Source organism: Phoenix dactylifera, chromosome 6, assembly GCF_051530095.1.
Source record: "Phoenix dactylifera cultivar Ajwa chromosome 6, Ajwa_hap1_PhDact_Kaust_v1.1, whole genome shotgun sequence".
NCBI classification, from domain to species: Eukaryota; Viridiplantae; Streptophyta; class Magnoliopsida; order Arecales; family Arecaceae; genus Phoenix; species Phoenix dactylifera.
The window spans coordinates 3,855,950-3,878,563 of record NC_143195.1 but is presented as its reverse complement, the minus strand read 5'-3'; the positions used below and the strand labels follow the sequence as shown (position 1 = coordinate 3,878,563).

Sequence of the window (22,614 nt, the reverse complement as noted above, 5' to 3'; positions counted from 1 at the left end):
AGCTGTTGGCAGTTGAGCTTTTGAAAGTAGAGCTTTCTAAAGTAGAGCTTTTATAAAAAGCTGTTTGCTATTTGGTCACTATATTTTTGAACATTCATATAAAGAAGTATGCAAAAAAAGTTCCTTACCTCCATTGACATCAAAATTCAAACATGATATGCCAATCAATTCAAAAGTACATGTAACATATCCAATTAATTGAGTATTAATATTCATTATAATTATACAAACTAATTTTTTCTCATAAAATAAAGGAACTAACTCATCAATAATGAAATACGTCATGAGAATATTTAATTTAATTGATTATTTTTAAATTTTTAAATTCTAATTTATAGTATTTTGTATTTGAAATTAATCATAGTCTGATGTTTCTCTTAAACTAACCCTATTCCAAGCAAATTAAAGAAATTAAATAACAAGGTTGGGGTTTTACCTTGACAAGTGGTTAACGTAAAACCCTACATGTTAGTCTTTTCGCTCGTAAGGTTGCTTGCGTACCAAAAAATTAAATATTCCAAGTGATACGCCTTCAAACCGGCTACAGCTCACCAGAAAGTCCAACCAATTAAAACACGCCACAGTGCTAACACATGGTGAATCGTGAGTGGCCACTGGGAGGGCCTAGTGCCATACCACCGAGCTTGCATATTATAACCTTAATACAGTTGGTCGCATCCTAACTGATGGACTCAGTAATCATTGAGATCCCACCGATGTGATAGGCAGGATATCATCCACGTGCAAAGCATTCACACTAGACACTACAAGAAAACTCATCTTTCCCGACGCTTTTTATAATCTTTACCGACGCTTATAAGCGTCGGCTAAAGTTTCCGCAACGCAAACAGACGCGTCGCAAAAGCGTCGACGATATCGGAGTGGCAAAAGTTTTTGCCGACGCTAAGAGAAAGCGTCGGCAAAAATAGGGCTTTCCCGACGCTGACAAAAGCGTCGGCAAAAACTACATTCGCCGACGCTTTAATGCGTCAGGAATATCCACCAGTTCTGAATTTTCGCCGACGCTTTAAAGCGTCGGAAAACTTATTTTTGCCGACGCTTCCTTTAGCGTCGGCGTAGGCGTTCAGTTTACCGACGCTTTAAAGCGTCGGCGTAGGCGTGCCACAACTTTTATTTACCAACGCTTTAAAGCGTCGGGATTGCTATTTTTGTAAAAAAAATAAAAATATGGATATAAATTATAAAAACACATTATAACAATATGAACCTGTATTACATTTATATTGACACAAACATTCAAATCATTCGAAATATTTAAATTGTCATATCTTAGAATTACAATGTACTTTGCAAAATAAGAAACATATACATATCAAACTTCATAAAAACCAGTCTAGAAGGTATCATGGACGGGATTCAGCTCCATCATCATCATCTCTATGAGCTTTTAAAGTTTCAGGAATCTGCAAAAAAAAAAGGGGAAACCATTTGAAAGTATCATTGAACATCTATGACATGCACATTCAAAATAAAAACCATGTGTGAAAACTTGCGGACAATCTTTTTGCCTTCATAACACGAATAGCAAGCAACATGACATGATTTTGGTTTGGGTCATAACTTGGTCATTGACTTTTGACTTTGAGGTCATGAGATGACACCCAGCTTCAGCCTTAAAAAATTGGAATTCTCATATGAAGAGGATTAGCATTCGAAACAGCAAAAAAAAAAGGCTTCAAAATTTCAATCATGCTATCATGCAAAAATGACTTTGTGCTATCGCTGTTAGGCCTCTGTCTAACAATAGATATGCCTAGAGATGAAATGAAAGTATTATCATGAAATGGACTTCCAATTCGAGCTTAAGACAAACTGCATGCCTGTATCCTTGCTTACATCAGAAAAGGTAAAGAAGAGAAGGCAATCAGTGACGATATATACTCAATCAAATGACTCAGATGCATCCTGCAACTCACACTTTGAACAATTCAAAATTGTTCCACAAATAAAAAACAAAGAAAAAGCAAAACGGTACATTTTTTTCTATTTTTAGTACAAGCCCCTATTGTCTAAGTCCATGCATCCTTGGCATATTTAAGCTTGCTAACTCAGAATACTAGAATAACAGAAAATCAATTTTAGGAAAGGAGCACTACACACAGAATCAACTCGAGTATAATATACTAAAGCATAAGGCATACGGTGAATACATTTGAAAACTCAAAGGCCTCATGCTGATCGAATAAATCGACAACAAACGAGTCAGAAGAAAACGAGGAACAAAAGAAAATCGAAAAAGAATTTTCTTTCCAAGCAAAAAGACTTACTCCAGTATAGGTTGTACCAAGTAAACAGTAATGGCAGAAAGAGAGTCACAAAAAGCAAACACAAGCTCAAGACAAAATCTACAGTCACTTACCTCGATAGCCTTGCTTGGAGCAACTCGGATGACGTTGACAAAATTGCCACGAAACAACCCCTTCCACCCCTCAGTCCCTATAATAGTGTGGAACACTTCGGTCGTCGAGTTCCCATTGCTACCTACCATGAGATGCGTTCTGATCGTCTCCAAGGGAGCGACCGCGGTTCGCGAGACCGCCCCGGCAATCCCCCCACTGAACAGCCTCCTGAAATGGGGGTTTCCAATCCGGATCTTTAATTTCAACCCGATAAAGAAATATTCACAATCGAAATGCAAGACAGCGAACTTTATACCCAGATTCAACAAATTCCAGTACTACTGAATTAATCTTCCCCTTTTCTGTAACATCAAAACTCCAGTCCTCAAAGTAGCACCGCAGTATCCATCAAACTTGATGACACGACTACCGAATCGAACCCATAACTTACAACCCCTAGGCTTCGAGGATCAACGCCAAAAAAAGGAATCAAGACTCGAGGAAACCCAAATCCCAGACAAAAACTATCGAAATAATTACTAGGTGACGATGAGAAAGAGGGAACCCAAACCCTAATTTGAGATCACAAAGGATAAGAAAAAAGAAAGTAAATCTTGAGCAAAGATGATGATGGAATCGCAATCACTGAAACGAGAACCGGATTTCTTACCTTTCTGGCTCTGTCATTTCTGCTACTCTCCTGCTTCTTGTGACCTTGTTTCTCCTTCTTGGATCTTCTTCTAGGGCTCCGCTCCGGTCTTTCTCGATTCCTTATCGGCTGAGATATTTCCTCCTCCTTTTCTCTTTGTCCGTTCTTCAGAAGGTGGTTTGAGTTCCCACCGACCATAGAATGCTTATGACCGAGAGGGTGCCCCTCTTTGCTTGCAGGGGCGAACGACGGGCGCACCAAACACAGAGGGTCACGTGGGCTGCGTCGTGGCAGTTCGTCGCCGGAGAGGAGGAAGGAGGAGAGGAGCAGAATGAGGAGGGGAACGGCCCGCTTGTGAATTTGTGTTCTGACGACGCATATACGCGTCGTCTTAGGCCATAATATACCGCGACGCTAATTAGCGTCGTCTATGGCCGACGCTTTTAAAAAGCGTCGGCATATATTGGGGCTGGACCGAAAATCGCCGACGCTTGTAAAAAGCGTCGGCAAAAAAGGGTCGGTAAAACCCCATTTTCTTGTAGTGAGATATCCAGGCTATACTCAAGCCAATCACTTCTGATCGACCCACATGCTCTAATTTTTTGGTGGTAGGTAGGCTCCTCCACCAGATATACATGAAAAGGAAGGACAGAGGAGGTAAGTAAGAAAAACGCCCTAACAAACTGACTGACAACCTCCTCATGTTCTCTGATTACCCACAATGACTTAGGCACGAAGGATCCCCTGCTGGATACGTTTTAGCAAGAGGACTTTTTTGCTTTACGTTATTTTATGTCGGAGTGCTGCCATTTAACGAGGATCTCGGCTGCAACGACTGAGCGTCGCTAGCCTTCTCCAATTCCAACCATAATAGTTGACTACCGAACTCTCTAGCATCGTCGTGTTTCTCGCTGCGGTGCCTAGGGCAAGTTAGTCTCAGCGGCAATACCAAGATTAGAGAAAAATGATAATGAAGAAGATTATAGAGTAGGGGCACGTTTAAGGTTAGGGTGGAAGATTATCCTAGCAACTGAGGCTCTTAGAGAGTGTTAACAGGAAAATGAAGGCAAGGGTGTTGAGAGAGAGAGAGAGAGAGAGTAAAATGGGGGAGAGGGGTTAGTTTGCCAGGGGCTGGCGCCTGCTCTACAAGGGCTGTACATGAGCAAAGAAAGGAGGGAACAAAGAGGCACAAGGAGAGTAAGTTCGAGGGGCAGCAGTGGAACTGAATCAAAGCGATGGATAGTCAGAATAGGGAAGGTTGTGAGCAGAGGATCCCGAGATGATCAGAAGAGATTGAGAAAAAGTTGAAACAGGGGGTCATTAGGTGCCGGTTAGTAGGGCAAGCCAACGAAAATGTAAAAGAGGTAGAGGGAGAGGGAGAGAGATATGGCAGTGGAGCTGAGAGGTTGCTGTGGAGACAAAAGGTGGTAGAGAGTTGAGAGAATAGAGGAGACGTTAGGCGAACAGAAGCAGGGAGGAGGCATTCCAGTGATGAACCCGATGCAAGCATGATGACCCGGTCCTGCAAGGAACTGAAGGAAGGAGTGCAATTGCGGCTGTGCACAACAGTGAAGAGATCAGGAAGGACAATGAGTCGAAACAAGGGAGGAATAAAATAGAAAATAGGGAAGAAAAATTAGTGCTTCAACGATCGGTTATTGGAGGGAAGTAAGGAGACTGGTAGCAGGGAGTGCTTGAAGCCACAAAAAGAGAGGAAGAAAGGCATCAGTGTTCGCGAATCCAAGAATGAAGGAGAGAAATAAAGGCCAAGAGAGTGGTGGTTGCACTCGTCCCATCCTCACTAGCACTACAGAAAAATACATTTTTTCCGACGTTTTTTATGATCTTTACCGACGCTTATAAGCGTCGGTTAAAGTTCGGCCGACACTAAACAAAGCATCGTAGAAGCATCGGCGAGACCTGAGTGGGAAAAAATTTTTCCGATGCTTTCGGAAAGCGTCGTAGAAGATTAGTTTTTAGCGATGCTTAAAAGCATCGCTAAAAGCCTCAAAGTCGACGCTTATAAGCGTCGGCTATAGTCTTTAATTTTTTTAAAAAAATTATTTTCTTCAGCATCCCCATTCCTTCTTACATCCGAGATCCACCTAGCATCAACGATATCAGCCCCAACAACATCAACTCTTCGAAAAAAAATTTCCAAAGACAGGGACATACAAACACCTAGGCATCAGTAAACAAAACTAAGAAGGAAATAAAGAACTCCAAGAAAGGATAGAACCAAAATTTCGTAGATCAAGTAACGAAATCACCTTGCCACTATTCAGACTAGTTTGCACAGCAGGCTTTTCACATGCATTACTCCCAGGCACCGATTTTCTTCAAGAAAACATGTGATAATTAAGGCAAAGGGACAATAACTATGCACATAAAACTTTATTAAAGAAAGAAAATATAAAAAAATTCCGAGAGGCGGCCATCGAGACCTTTCTTGAATCCTTCCTGTGAACAAAATGCAGAAGCAGGATCTACTACTCTTATAAGATGGTTAATTAAAAAAGAAAAAAAGAGGGGCAGAGAAAAATGATATACCTCAATGATTCAAAACTTGATTCACGGGACTCAGCCTTTGTCCTTTCCTTTCCAGAGTATATCTTAAAATATTTCGCCATTACCTGAGGAAAAAAAGAAGAAAATGTGAAAGCAAAAGGGGAAAAAATGATGTAATGATCAAAAGATTGCTGAGAGAAGGAGAAGCAGGATTTGTACTGTTCTTGGAGGGCTTGGGATCTTCAAGAATTCAGCACTGGAGGGAGGAGGAGAGGAGAGGAAAAGATATTAGGAGGCGGTGGATTGATGTCGGCGCTGGAGGGAGGAGGAGAGGAGAGGAGAGGAGGAGTTTACAATAATTAGGGCATCAATCGAGAGGGGGCTGATATTTAAATGGATTTGGCCTTCGACGACGCTTATAAACGTCGTTGTAGGTCAAATCTTTAGACAACGCTTTTAAGCGTCGTTGATTCCCAAGCTTTGCCGACGCTTTTTAGAAGCATCGGCAAAGTTTGGCGTTGAACCAAAATTTTCCGACGCTTCACCCTAGCGTCGGGAAAAAAGCATCGGAAAATCTCCTTTTTCTTGTAGTGTGGTGACATGATTTCGAGCGCATTGCACACGCCACCCTTATCTGGCAGCCATTTTGCACCCATCTCAGCTCTCAATGGCAATTCTGCAATGGCCATCCCCTTCAGTGGTAGGGTTGAGCACGTCTTCCCAGTTCCGAGGAACATCAACGAATCTGCCCAGCCCTCAAGCTGGGTCAGTTCAGTCGGGCTGGTCCAAATGGACCGATTCTGATTCTCACAGCAAGAGATAGAGATAATGGGATGAAAGCATGTAGAAGTCTTCTATATTAGAACGTAATCTGACAAAATTTGTAAACTTTTGGCTAACTAATAAAGTAATTATTAGACTTAGAATTGCTTCATTGCCTCTTTCCATAGGAAGAATAACAGAGCTCTAAAATACTTAAATTAGGCAAGTATTTACCACCCTAAACCCTACACCCACCTAGTCTTCTAGTTTATTTGCACCACATCCTTGCTTAGTTGACATGTGGGAGACACATGCCTGAATTGGCTGCATGATAAAGTGATAACAAATATAATGGGCATCCTAAGAGCTAAGACTAAATAAAAAATATTTCCGAAGAGGCTGAATCAAGAACATCCCACTAAAAACCGAATATGTGAAATGACAGTGTGCTGATAAAAGTAGCCTGAATAGAGATCAGCAGGGGATTCAACTAAGTGAGTATGACTCTTAGCCTGATAGGTAGTATGGAATCTATCGGCTTGACAGGTGGTACCAAGTTAGAACGTGGAGTAGTGGGAGACAACCAGTGTCAATTACCACAACCACCAGAAGTGGAAGCAAATGTGTGCAGCAATCATGGGGAGGAGTTATTTTATTTTTAATATAAATATTAGATTTGTATTCTATGGACAAAACCCTCCTAATGATTTTTTTTCCTAGATTTAATCAACCTTTTATCCTAAGAGGAAGCACAACTAAGCTTTCTACCATATCACAGCGTTATATCCTTATCGTAGCCCAATGCTACACTTCTACCGTAGCCCAGCACTATTCTCTTCACCGTAGTCTAATCCTACACCTCCTTATCTACCTCTGAACGGCGAAATGATAGTGGTCAAAGTCCCTGAAGGTCAAGATACCTAGTTCCATGCTACTTTCTATCCTTCCTTCATTCCCTATCACTATCTTTCCGGTTGATCAGACGTCGGTGGCATGCTCATGCACACCAAACTCATTTCTGTGGAAGACTCAGCATCTTTCTCCACTAGCCAACTAAATTTTCCACGACCCCAAGTTCTCTAGCGCTCATTTGGACGGGACGGAAAAAACATCAACATAGCTAATCTAAGTATAGCATTAATTTGCATTACTACACTGATAACTCAGAAGCAACTTTTGCGCTGGCTTTTACTGCTTCATTTTGTTACCAACCATTTTTGTATGGAGGCTAACATGGAGTACTCGATCAAGCAAGGATCTATGAATATGGACTAAGTTTGTAAATTGAGTTCCATAGTTTCTTAGATTCGTTGCACCTACCTCAATATGGCAAGGAACAATGCTGTTGGGTAGATCTTTTTTTGATAGAGCGACTTCCAACCTTGTCAACACAATGCAAGAGTACTATCTCAAAGAAGTTTAGTTTTATAGGACAGCTATTAACATAATATTGTATTACATGTTTCAAAGAATTCTAGCTAATACATTGTGCACTATATTTAATATTGTATTAAACACATTATCAATTCTCAAAATAAAGTATTAAATACATTCATAGCATGTGCCTAACAACAAGTGTACATTTCTTCTTTTTTTTTTTTGCGAAATGCATAAAAATAACTACTAATTCTCAAAAGTAAGAATTGATAAAAAAAGACAACTAAATTTATTACCAGAGAGAGAGAGAGAGAGACCTAAATATAACATATATATTTTCACTTGATGGGACAACAGCTAATCATCGAATCTCTTTTGGCTCCCATGAATGACCAAGATGCGTATCTTCCGATTGGATGTTTCTTTTCCAGGCCAACAATTGAACTCCCCATGAGATATGAACACCTATCTGTCAGTTAATGCATCATTCAGTCGCTTCATTGGATTCTATCATGAGCTCAGTACTATGGTTTATTTTTCTTTATTCTAAGTGATTAACTTTTTTTTTGCATGGGCGACCCAAGCTACATGCACAACCCTGGCATCTCTACTCTTGAAACTGAAATCTATATCACACAGGCCAGTGGATTGCCAATAAGAAATTTGAAGGAGTCCTCGTATCTTCTATAATTGTATAGAAATGGAGGCAACTAATTCCGTAGAAGTATACAAAAGAACACTAACTGGGATTGCAGTGAATATTATGACACTTATAAATTATGCAGTATGGTTACGATGAACTACATTACACAGGAGGTCAATGAAATAATCAAAACCATGCATGGCTAGATGCAAGAGATCAGCTTTTGATTATAAGATTGCGTTATCGTAAATACTGACCCGTCCTTCTAGGGCTATTATTGAGGAGAACCACCGAATATATTAACTCGAGCAAAACTAAATGAGTTAAACTTTATTTCCCGTTCTTCTTTTTTTTTTGTTGTTCGGTTCATCCAAATGAAGCATATAGCATCCAGCAATACTGATATCACAAATTCACAATAACAAGCCAACATCCTTAACTAATATACCATGTGTCTTAAGCTTGGGAAATGTAATGACCCAAGATCTCACCTAAAAAGATTGGATGGAAGGTACTATTTGAGTTTTTTAACTTGGCTCTATATAAGTATCTAAAATCTACTTAGTACATAATGGAAACGAATCTAATAAATATGCATTCACATAAGCCCTCGTAGGAATGATCATGCCCTTAACTTAGCATATGGACGAATTTTTCTCATGCCCAGTTTCCTATAAAAATGCAATACATGATGAATTAGAGCGTCATGATGCTCTTCTTTCCTTATGTATAATTTTCAAACAAAAGATAATTCATGTTTGTTCCTTAAATTGTTCCAACTTAAGCAAATAGGAATCAGCTGGCTCTACAAAGAAAAATATTTCATTCAAGACATGTCATCTGCATCAGCAATTTTGATTCAGAAGATAAATGGAAACAATGCTGCAACTGAAATTCCTTGCCAACGTTTACCCAAAGATTTAACTTTTCCATCTAACATCAATTACATGTAAATGGTGAAATTAAAAGAAAATTCAGGCTGGGATTAAGTAGAGTATATAAAAAGTAAGTGCTGGTGTGCGAAGCTTTCAAAAGTGAGACCCAGGATAAAATTTGTAAGTGAAAATTAAGTAGGTGAAGCCTGACCAAGTGAAATTAATATCAAAGGAGGCCTAAGGAAAGAGGCTTTTCTTTTTTAGCAAAGTAAAGACACAGGTCCAAATTTGAAGAAAAAGATCCCTGAACATAAGCTTTGACAAAAATTTCTACAGTGGGAAAAGCTGATCAACATAGAGACAGCAAGCTCTAGACTATAGGTCGTAGATATGATTATTATCTCATATTGATACTTTCTTTGGCTTTGATATTCTCAAGGACTAAGCCATGACTTAATGACATATAATAAACTCACTGATCCATATATGACTTGTATGATACTCAAAAAATAAAACATTCATCAAAAGCACACCTATAAAGAAAATATTGCACCACAAAACAACTCAAGCATCTAAAGCAAATCAAAACAACAAAGATTAAAGATTTGGCCATCCTGGGAGATGGTCACTAGACCACAACGCTGGGCAGATAATTCACCCCAGCAAACAAGAGTGAAGAGACCACCAAGCCTTCATTGCCCAAGAATCTGAGTGTTATTAGGTAATGTCATGCAGAAATCTGATGTCGGTGATGGCAAAAACCGGTAACCTAACAGAAGTTCCTTAACCTTGGGTCACACGAAATGCTAGAAAACTCCTCCAGCTGAAAGCTCCCAAAGTACAACAGAATTCAAAGCATTGGAAGACAGACTAAGGTTTTGGGTGACAAACATTGCTTTCAGGTGAGGACTAAAAAGAAAACATAACTCCAAGTAGCTTATCAGTAGAGTGTATCAAAATGAGTACTGGAAGGTTTTATATGATAACACCTGATGTCTTCCTCAGCACGTGATTCAGCTAGTTTTTCCCTTCGTTTTGTAATATTTCAGTATATGAAATTTATTTGGATAGAAATCCAAAACTATAATGAACAGGTGAGCCTAATATGATATCCCTAGCTATATCTCCTCTCTCAAAGTTTTCCTTTATTTCGTTTCCCAATAAAAGTTATATCCAACTTGTTTTCAACTTTCAAATGTTGCAGAAGATCGTAGAAATGAATTATGACTCTTTGAACTTCCCAAGCAATTTCTCATTGACCACTCTCGGAAGCCTTACATTATTAGTTATCAACTCCAAGGGAAACCACCACTATGGCAGCGGTGTCATAATGATCTCTAGGTGTTTTCTTCCCTTGCTCAATGCCCAAAGCCTAATGCTAAATAATTACACACACCATCCAGTTCTCACAAGCAGAAACAATAAATCCCCGCAAGAGGGATGTAAAGAAGGCATCAAACAATAAATGCGTCATACTTTCCAAGAAAAAGGGGCCAAAAAACAAAGCGATAGAAATAAATACATACAGCATCATTATCATGAGAGCCTTTCAGTAACTTTTTCTTTTCTCGCAGTAAGTTTATTTGAAGGTCTATACGTATTATAACTGCTATCATAGGATAGAAGAGAGAGGTAGGTTGTTTCTACTTCAGATGTTATCTCCTCTCTGAAAGAGAATATAAAGAGAGAGAAAGAGAGATTTGAACTCACTTCATCTCACATCCTTAACGACCATCACAAACAAAAACATCTATCGATCCATCCATCTACATACAGCTGTGAACGTCCAGAAAAGGCAGTGACCGAATCCTAAAACGCATGGTCGGTTTCTGATACGAGGAGGATTACATGCAGTTATTCTACAAAGTATTTATCATTTAGTATTTACTTTTTTACTCTTTTATAGTAACAGAAGGAAAACAATGATATCTATCTCGCCATTTACTGTGTCGCCAACAGACCATCACGAGAAAAACTCTTGCTGCAGAAAAGACAACGGAAGTTAAAGTGAAAAAGAAAAAGAAAAGCAAAATAGAAATAAATTAGGGTTTCGAAGAATAGAGAAGATCTATGTGCATATGAACCAAGCCCTTCCAGTCTTTCAATTCTTTGATGAAAACAACAAACTAAAATAAAATTCTTCAAAAAACTCAGATAGAAAGATGCTATTTCTATTATTTTTTAGTGAAATTTCCTTCGACAAGAAAAAGAAAGAAAGAAAGAAAAAGAGCTAGGGTTTCAAAGGAGGCAGAACAGAAGCTTTTTAACAGCTCAAGCAATGCTTGGGGCAAGAAATAGAAATAGAACAAAAGAGAGCTTCGATCATCCAAAAGGTACTGAGAAAACATCCCACCTTTTTATCTTCCCTTCATATTATGGGCTTCTGTTCTCTTTTCTTCCCATCCTCATCTAACGCTAGATCTGCATCTGGAAACACCAGCAAAAGCATCAGAAGTATAACACTAAAGCATCTAATAGGATGGTTGTAAAAGCATGGAGGTAAGAAAGAAGAAAGTAAAGATAAAAGATCCATCCCAACTCCATAAGTTAATCATTCCAAGTGTGGAGAGACAAAGCAAAGGACTCACTAATAATTCCACCGCATCATGATGGTATATGATGGTATCCAAGAAGGAAAAAAGGGCCCCCTCTAAAGAAGTGAAAAAACAAGATTCATAGATGCCAGAGAAAGAGAATCAAACTGCTAGTTTTGCACCTTACCTTTTATTTGCTTATCACTTTGCTTTTCCCTCTTCTTTTGGGCAATGAAATGGACAAGCACTATGGGAGAAATTCTATCATGTGGGTTTTACAAAGAGAAGCCAACAGAGATCGGTTGGCAGGATGCCCACCTCCATTTTTCTTCCTCTTTGCATATAAGATAAGAAGCAGAGAATTTGAAGGTGGACAGAATGCCAATGACCTCTGTAAGAGACCCTTTGATAAACCCACATGACAACCACAATAAAATTATGCATCCTCCTACTTCCGATCATGTGTGGAAGGGGTGGTATTTATAGAGAGAAAGAGGGAGAGAGGGCGAGAGAGAGAGTGAGTGAGAGAGAGAGAGAGAGATTTTAATATATTAAGTGAGAAAGGAAAGGAGCTATGAGGGGTGACGGTGGGGATGGGATTGTTATTCTTGTGCTGTGTGTATGGGGAGGGGCGAGGAGAAGAGCATTCAATGAAGAAGAAGAATTCAAGCAACACAAGAGAGAGAATAAATGAAAATGAAAAGAGCAAACCAGATCCATGTCGTTTGTTTATTACGTTTCTGCGGGCTGGCAGGGCTCTCACATTTGTACGTGTCGTGTGCCAAAACTATCTCACATACGGGAACGGCCACTTTAATATGAGTGACAAAAACGGACATAGGTCTCTTTGTGTCTGGGCTTTGGAGACTTGAATGTGTTGGAATCTGGCCTAACCCTACCTGCTAATCAATGAAAGGATTGGATTTGGGCCATTTGGCAGGCAGCCACAAAAGAAGTGTTGTTTTAGCTGATGGAAATGGAGCTGAGATGAAGGAAAAAGTGTGTGTAGTCCTAGTCATCAGAGAATGACTTTGATTTCACAGACAGATGGTATAAAAGGCAAAAAAGGACAATTACATTGCCTTACCCCAGTATCCCATGTATGCTTTGAAGAGCGTTTTATTCTGTACCGAAGAAGTGGAACCTTTTACTTAATATAAAAAAAAAAAAAAACTACCTTTTCATCATCTTAAAGAGTTTACTTTCAAAAAGTTAATATTAGGATTTATTAAGCAAACATTACTTCATACCTGTATGTCAAGTTATATTACTTGGATTCCATTCATATCTTGTTTGCTTCTTGGTTAAAAGATAAATTTCTTTATATCAAATAATTATCAGCATGATAGGTGTTTTTTATTAAAAGATAATTTTTTTATCTTAAAATTAATACTTTTAATCAATAGAATTATGGCCTCAACTATTAGACCTATTACAGTTTGATGGTAGATTGGCAAACAGCTTATATTCTTTTGATCCCTGCTTTGCAGGATGGATGCATGCTGCCTTAGATTTGATTATAAATCGAGCCTTGGATCTAACTTATATTCATTTTTAGTCGGACTTCAAGCTAGGCTTATTTAAAATGTAACTTTTTTGTGCCTAAGGCCGGCTCATGATCAGCTTTATACTGCCCTAAGCACTACAAATCATAAGCTGCCACATCAACAAGTATACACAAGGATTTGTTGGCCATTGGCATACATATACATATACATATTATATATACACACACACACACATATACATACATACATACATACATACATACATACATACATACATACATATATATATATATATATATATATATATATGTATATATATATATATATATATATATGTATATGTGTATATATATATATATATATATGTATATATGTATATATGTATATATGTGTATATATATATATGTATATATGTATATATGTACATATGTATGTATGTATATATAGTTAAGTAGATCTATGTTCTAGTACTCTTTGCTATCATACTCGAGGGGAAAAAATACAAGAAAGAAAGAATAAAGAAAAAGGAAAGAATGACATTAAAGCCTGGAAAAGTAACAGGGCCAGCAGCTGAATTCCTCCTTTTTGTCCTATGATGCATCATAATGATGATGCTCTCGCCCCCACTCCACCATAGCTTATTAATAAAATCCTCAGTTTCCCACAAGACTCTCGCCAGTTTCTTTGCAGGTTTCAATTTCCCTTCGGTCCGCCCACTCCCATGCATTAAATTGCTTCAATCTACCTCACCAACCCCACCAGTTCTCCACAATGTCCCGGCACCACCTCAAGGAACTAGAAGAGTGGTTTTGGAATCATTTTTGTTTCCCCTTTTTCGGTCAAAGCCACATCTTGCCACTTTTGTCTTTTAAACCACATAGAAAAATATTTTATATTGTATAATGATACGTCTCCAACCCAGTTACAGCTCATCAGAAAGACCAGCCAATCAAAACATGCTACGGCTCCAACACATGACAGATCACGAACGGTCATCGAACGGGCCCAGTGCCATACAACCGAGCTTACCTATTGAAAACTCTCTACAGTTGGTCGCATCCTTATGGGAGACCCAGGAATCATCGAGATCCCACCAATATAATAGGTGGGATGCCATCCGCATGCGAAGCATTCATGCCCGATATTCGGGACGTCTTAAATCGGTCGTTTCTAGTCGACCCACATGCCTATATCCTCAGGTGGCAAGTAAACTCCTCCACCCAATATACACCAAAAAAGAGAGAACACTTACAACATGAGAGACTACCTCCTTTTGTTATCTAAGAACTATACTGACTCAGGCATCGGAAGATCCCCCACCGGATACATTTCAACTAGAGAATTTTTTTGCTCTGTGTTGTTTCAAGTCAGGATGTTGACATCCAACAAGGATCTCAGCCGCAACAACCGAGCACCACTTGTCTTCCCCAATCCCGACCAAAGCAGCCGACAACCGAGCTCTCCTGCATCATCACATATGTCATCGTGGTGCCTAAGACCAGTCAGTTGTCAACGGCAACAGATTGGTGTTAAAAGAAGAGCCAGACCATCCTAGGAGGTTTCATCTCTCCATCACTATGAAATCTCGAAGGGCTCAGCCAACACCTACTACTTCCCAGTCGAACACATTGGAGGAGTCCAGTGATTCTTTGGAAAGTCCGTGGAGGGCTCCATCCCTACCAAAGCCACAGACAGCTGCAGTAGTGACCTCCGAACAATTTCAAGCACTCCTTCAAAAAGTTCAAGCGTTGACTGCTGCGATCTAATACATGCAGCAACCAGCTGCCCCCCAACAGCCACAACAGGAAAAGGCTCCCAAGCAGGACTATCGAGAGGGTCTAGATGTTACAGGTCGATGTTCCCTACCTCAAAGTGTGGGGCAGGTACCTCCGACCAGCCTTCTCGTCACCAACTTCTGACAAGGCTCCATGCAGCTTCTATGGCCAGCCACAGAAATCTGGTCAAGAGAACCTTAACCCACTACCTCATCATCAGAGGACTGACCTCTAGGGGATGGGTCCATGAATATCTTCTAAGCAAAAAAGAAGAAGAAGACGACAAGGGAAAGAAAAGCAAAATAACTTACTATAAGATAAAAGCAAGAATCTAGTTAGGATAAGGAAGGAGAACCTTACGATAGGATCACACAGGTTACACCTTGTAACTTCACTAGAAGATAAAAGCAAGAATCTAGTTAGGATAAGGAAGGAGAACATTACAATAGGATCGCACAGGTTACACCTTGCGACTTCACGCCTTCTTTCTCTCCAGGTTTTGAAGAGTAAAAGAACGAGGTAAATGGGTTATGGCAGCAACCTTCTCTATTTATCAAGGGTTTGAGTAACCTCTTCCGAGGTAATGCTTCACCTAGCCTCGGATGCATATCTCTTGAGCATTCACCCAAAGATAGCCCATTCGGATCACCGCCAAGACTTGGATGCCAATTAAACTCAGAGATGCCTTGCCCATGATTACAACACTCCAAAAAGGACAGCAAGGCCACATTCTTCATAAATACGGAATTTGAAAAATCTCTACTTTTCCAAAAAAAAAAGGCACCATATGTCCAGCTTGGCGATCTTCATTAAAGCGGCCATTCTAAGAGACTACTTCTGCAACCCGACCAGGATAACTCGGCTTGGTTGTGGAAGCGGGGGGCAAGTGACACGCCTCTAAACTGGTTACATCTCACTAGAAGGATCAGCCAATCAAAACATGTCACGGCTCCAACATACGGTGGTTCAGAAGCAGCTAGTCACCGGGCGGGCTCAACACCATACCTCGAGTTTACTTATCAAGAGCTCTCTATAGTTGGCCGCATCTTTAATGGGGGACCTAGTGATCATCAAGATTCTATCGATCTAACATGACAGGTGGGATGTACACGTGCGAAGCATTCAGATCCGATACCCAGGCCATACTCAAACCAGTCCTTTCTGGTCGACCCACGTGCCCACATTCTTTGATGGCAGGTAAACTCCTAACCTAATATTCGCCAAAAAGGGAAGATAAGCAAAAGAGAGAACACTTGCAACCTCAGAGACTACCTTCTTCTGTTTTTTAAGAACTACACAGACTTAGACATCAAAGAGTCCTCCACTAGATACTTCCGGCCAGAGGACTTCCTTGCTTTGTGCTATTTTAGGTCGAGGTGCTGCCATCCGACGAGGATCTCAACCGCAATGACCGAGCACTTCTCGTCTTTCCCAATTTTGACCAAAACAGCTAACCACCGAGCTCTCTAGCATTGTCAAATCTATTGCTTTGGTGCTCGAGACTAGTCAATTTTTAGCGGCAATATATAATATTTTAACTACAATCCATTTGTATGGGCATCTCTTCATATGACGTAGTGGTCTAATCTGATCGAAGCGAAGGAAGAATTCACTCAATCTGCTCAATTTGAATCTCTCCAAAGATAATTAGGAAAAGATAGAAAAATTACAAAAGTACGTCGGCTTTCTCTCTTAGTTCGAGTAGCACTAGAGTTCCAAAAATGATTTACTAGTAGAAATAATCACGAAAAACACTAAAATTTTACAGAAGATAAATCTCGGCTTCTATATTAACTTTGCCTTCTGTTACTCTACCTAATTCTTCACGGATTGAGAGATACAAACGGTAAAATTCTTTTCCGAAAATGAAACTTTTGATTTGATGGGCCTATTTCAGGACTAAATGATGGAATTTCAGTCTATTTCAATCTCTTAAGAGATCGGCGCTAAGTCGTAGATCTCAAAAAATTATCTGATGTTTAAAAAAAAATCTCAATGGGACGTTGTATGACCGAGTTATAGCCTCTAGAAGTTTGGCACACGATTTGGCTTTCAATGGATCTTGCCTCTAGACTATATCCAACCCTGCTTATAATGGCAAAAGTAGTTTATATCAAGTTTGATAATTTCTTTAGATCAATTTTTTTTGGAATCCAATAAACATGGAGATGCAATTTTAGTTCAATCAAATACCAAAAAATATTCAGCATATAGTTCTAAATGTTGTCTTCGACATGACCCATCCTCTGTAGCTCCTCATATCACGCGTCAAAAAGGAAGGAATTTTACGGCGGTCAACAACTTTTAATGAAAGTTTCTGGGTATGGCTAGCCGTAATATGACCTTTGAACAAGCTATCACCTTTCAAATGGAGGCCGAAGCAGGCGGCAAAGAGTGACCGCAAATGGGCTCTTCTTTTTGGCGCACATATGAGAAAATTAATTAGAGTTGGAACTTTGCAAAGTGGAGGAAATGATGCCAGATTGGTGGCAGCCAAAGTAGAAACTGTTTTGGTCCAGATTTTATGGGACTGATCAATTTAAAGTTCATAAATTTGTCCATTTTTTTTATTTTAGACAAGTTTAATTAGGTCAAAGTGTCTGGATGTAGGCTCTTATTGTCAGTACACACATGAAAATTAAGACCATACACAATAGAGGAATTGAGCTAGATTGGAAGAGACCCAAATAGGACTTGTTGCAGCCCGAGTACTATGAGACCAGTCAATTTGACATTAATAGGTTCAATCATCTTTTCATTTTAGGCAAATCTTTTACATAGTTCAAATTAATTAATCAAAATGGGGAAAATGACATGTAGGCACTTCGTTTTGGTAAACATATGTGAGTTGGAACTATTCAAAGTGGAGGAACATAACTCAAGCCAAATTGGAGGTAACTAAAATAGGAATTGCATGCGGCAGCCCAAGTTCAATAATGTTTGAGTTAGATGGACTAGGATTCAGATTGGATGGGCTAAGGTTTGGATTGGGTGGACTAGGATTCTAATTGGATAGACAAAAGTTCATGTCGTATTAGGGTTTATTGCCACTATATAAGCAAGTTATTTCCTTTGCAGTGGGGGTATGTCTACAAGGGTGAACTTTCTAAATCTCTTCTCAAGTTGTAGCTAGTTTTGAAAGTTAGGTGCTGGATCTATATTACGGCTATTACAGTTTGAGGTTGTAGCTAGATGGTTGCTGAATAGGCTGGAGAATATTACTATTGAACTCCCTATTTTGCCAATTATCCTAAATATAGTGTTAATCGACACAAGATTGGCTTTCACTCCTTTCCTTGGTCAATTTATCTGGATGGAAAAGATATTATTCGAATGGGTATCTTGTTGCTCTAGAGAAGAGAGCTGGTCATAACTCTAACATTAATAAGGAAAAAAAAATCAGAAATGTTCTGGAAAGAAATCGTTGCAACAATGCTTGGATTAGTTGACCTAATGATCATATCAATAGCATTGTCATTAGGGAGCGAATGCTTTGATCACGTGGTAAGGGCCAGAAAGCGATTGACATATTCTGAGAAAGTTTAATTCGATCTCTAGGTCAGCTATCCAAGTTTTCATGATGAGGTAAGTGGTCAAGGTTATTGTGGTATTGCTTAATGTATAAATCAACAAGGTCTTACAAAATGCAAACCTTAGAATGATCTAGTGAGATCAACCAGTTGAAGGCTGGTTTGGCTAGGCTTTTTTGAAATAAGCATATCATTAAATGATGAAAATGTATAACCTAAACCATATCCTTATTCTCATAATTAGGGACATTAAATTTTAGGAGAAATACAGGATCAGAAAAGAGGCATAGATTGCTAAGGCTTACCAAGACAAACTCATCTTTCCACTTTAATGTCTCCTTTAGAAGTTTGATGTCATTATACAACTAGGAATACTTATCAAAGGGTTGTATAGGTATGGATGTGATGAAAGGGGAAGGAGATGATTGGATAGGTTGACATGGGAGCATGAATTGGGGTGTGCTTACATTGATACCGATGGCATGGTCAAGTTGAGGATTATGACTTGTGGTGAGCTAGAGATGTAATGTGGTCCAGGATTTTGATATGGTGAAGGGTAACCAAGATCCTTTTATCATTCTTCAACCTCTATCAAAGATGATAGGATCATCACAAATACGTGAGGTGGAATGGTAGGACTAGGGTTTGGATTTGGTTCGAAGCTATGTTTGGTATAACAATTGTTGGTTTGGGGTTAGGGCTTGCAAATTGGCTGGGTATGGAAACTAGTTGGCTTAGTTAGGGTGTTAGCTATGTTGGTAGATATGTGTGTGTGTGTGTGTGTGTGTTGTGGCTAGGTTGGTGGTCGTGCCATCTAGGTATCTTTAGGTTTGATATTGATTTGGGGGGAGAATTGCTAGTGGTGGTACAAGCTCAAATGCTAATTAGTTGTAGGCTAGCAAGGACAAGGATTTGAAATCTTAATACATATTTATCAAATACAAAGTTGATAAGTTTTTAATATAATTAAAATATAATCATTTATGAAATGCTCTTTTTCTTTCAATGATCTACTTTTGATTGAGGGAGGAAATAGCTATTTAAGCATTTGCTCCCATAAGTCACATAGGTGCATATACTACTATCTTTATCCAAGCTTTCTCTGCCGCATCTTTTTAATATCCAATATTAAGTTCTCAAAACTTATGATGGCAAAATTTTACAAATAGTAAAGCTTTTAGATAAATTTGGAAAAATAATATAATTAATTTTATATTTATAATTTTAATAATGTTTATAAATATTTTTTAATTAGCTATTAGATAACAATTCTTTTAACTTTATTATTTGCTTATTCACTTAGGAGGTTGCACATTTGTATCGCAACATTTGGAGATGTTTTGAAAGTCAATTATATATTTTTTAAAAAAAATAACTTCAAAATTTAAAGTTAATTGTTTCATAACTTTACTTATATAAATTGTGAACATCATTCATACACTTTTTCTTAGTGAAAATATTAACATATATAAATATTTCCAAAGTAAGTTGCATATATTTTTAGTGTTTGCACTAGAAGTAAAGCGAGTAAATCAGTGTGGTAGAGTCAAGCATATTTTTATCTGGGCTAATAAAAACAACGGCTTATGTATTAGGAAAAAGAAATCTCTCTCTCTTTTTCTTTTTTTTTTTTGCGCTGAAGCACCTATCATTCTATCAAAACCTTTAATTATTTTTGAAAGAAAAAATTATGTCATCCTACTACATTGCCCACTCAATTACCTATTTCATCTGCAACCAATCTGGCATCTCATGAGAGGCCGGGTTTGGTGCATGGTACCAACTCCTAAAAAATTATATTCTATATTAGATGCACCACATCAACAATGCACCACACCAATTAGATTTTTTTGCTTTTATGGGCCTCATTCGTCGTTCGGTTTATCATACAACTCGTCTTGGATTGTCATCTCTCTCATCTTATTTCGGATTATTTTTATGGTGCACCGCTGATATGGTACATCCAGTGTATGTATGGCATAATTTCTCCCAACTCCAATAAATCGACCCTTTTTTTTTTGCCACGTTGGATGGTAACGTGGCAGGATGACATGATTCAGATTTTAAATTTGGGCTGGATTTAAACATTTCTTTAGTGATTTTAAATGGTGCTCGTGATGTAACCAAAAAATAAAAAAAGAAAGAGGGCAATGGTGCTGGTCTGGGGTGAGGATTTCTGCTGCCTCGGGGATGCGGACGAAAAAGATAACAAATCTCATGATGATTAGCTCTCGGCAATCATTCATGCCTCTGACCTTCTCTACGCTGAAAAATTATTAAAAAGCTGTGTCTCCTTTGTACCATTTTACGGTGGCTGTGGAGGGCATGTGGTGGTCTGAGTGATCCAGTCAAACCATACCTTTAGATTAGAGAGGAATAATACTAATGCTGTCTTTGAAATTAATAAGTATAATAAAATATTATAAATATAATTAAAATATATTTGTAACTATTGTAAATAAATATAATTGTTATCTAAAATAATAACTAAAATAAATATTATCCTGAAGCAGCCGATGAACATCAATTATTTTTTTTCCAAATCACTGCTTGCTTAACTAATATTATTTTTATATGGTACAAACTATTTTGAAAGAAAAATTGATAAAATTCTGGAATTTCGAGAAATGCTAAACTATTTAGAAAATACTAATATACAAATAAAGGTTGCTACATGTATTACATTATAATGATCATTAGTATTTATTATTATGTAAACATCGTAACAAGTATTGAGGTACTAGAAAAGTCCAAATTATTAAATGCTATATATAACGAGAAATTATTGGTTGGATTGAATTTATCAGTTCAGCAGTCGATCAGTCCAACCATAAACCAACGGATCAAAATGAAGTAGAAGAAAATAAAGAGCAAGGTAGGTATATTTGAGCATATTGATGCATGGTTGGATTGATCCACCAGCTTATATATCAGTGGATATGGAACATAGTCCGAGCCGGCTCGATCACCGGGATATATTTGTCGAGATATTGCTCATAAAGAAAGGTGTAGGTGAAACATTAACACGCAGAGGAATGATCATGCCAAAAAGAACATGAAGGAAATCTTGGGGGTTGGGAGACGAAGACGCGACGGTGGGCACATGAGGAACCATGATGAGCTTGTATTTGCTTTTACCATAGCATGTTTTTTCGTTACCAAGGACAGGAATAGCAGTTTCAATGGCCATGAATTAAATGATGAGGGCCAAATGACCACCACAATTCCGTGCATGCTAATCGCACTGGGATTGGCTCTAACTTTGAGGGAACTTTAGATTAGAGGTCTTCATGTCATCCATCAAAATAGGCTTGAGCCTTGTTCCTATTTAGTATAACCTATGGTTGCAATAAATTTACCTGGTTCATCAATAAATAGGATATACAGCTGAATGAGATATAACTTAAGAACTGTTTGGTTGCCCATAATTAGGCTTCCACACTCGGTGCAGCCCAAGGGAGCCCACTTCGAGTGTTTGGTTGGTCTGAAGTGGAGTTGACTTGAGTTCCTGCAATAGTCTAAAATAGCTTTGGACCAAAAGGAGTCGAAGCCTATTCGGCGAATTAGGCTCCTACTTAGACCACTAACACCAAATAGGATAGTCTTGAGGCTAGCTAAAACCCTAACTGGGTAATCTTGGCTGGACTAGATTTCATGCCTATAATGTTGGATCGGACTAGATTGTCAAGCTTGTGATTTTGGTGGGGAAGTATTTGGGCTAGTTCTATCGAGCCTGTAGCCTTTTGGAAATTGAATAGGGGTATTATTGTTAAATCAGATTCAATATCAATAGAATTTCTCCTCCAATTTTTTCTACATCTACTATTATATCTCCTTCAATTCCCATTCCACCTAAAATTTTAGGTTTTATTGATAGTTGGAATAAATTCGTTAATTGGGCTAGCCGATATGTTTTAAAAGGTCCTGTATATTTTTTCCCTGGTCTTTCTGTGTAGGAGGGCTGAAACCTAGAAATATTTATTATTTTTAATAAAACTTTCTTGTATATTTTTTTCTTTTGAGATTAGGAGGGGCTAATCCCTCATTCCTTTTTTTTTTTTTTTAACTCAATACCCATCCCATCTCTGGGTGG

The 22,614-nt window shown here is 38.5% G+C and overlaps 1 long non-coding RNA gene across 2 annotated transcripts; it reads right to left on the bottom strand.

Annotated features, from left to right (window-relative positions):
- Positions 1-1,234: 1,234 nt before the first annotated feature.
- On the bottom strand, positions 1,235-11,859 carry LOC113461050 (uncharacterized). Of its 2 annotated transcripts, none has more exons than XR_015987810.1 (3): positions 11,763-11,859; positions 11,528-11,601; positions 1,235-1,424 (listed from the first exon to the last, which is right to left on the bottom strand). It is a non-coding gene; the product is annotated as an uncharacterized LOC113461050 (long non-coding RNA). The 2 variants fall into 2 exon arrangements; XR_015987809.1 differs by lacking the exon at positions 1,235-1,424 and adding an exon at positions 5,505-5,642.
- Positions 11,860-22,614: the final 10,755 nt, after the last annotated feature.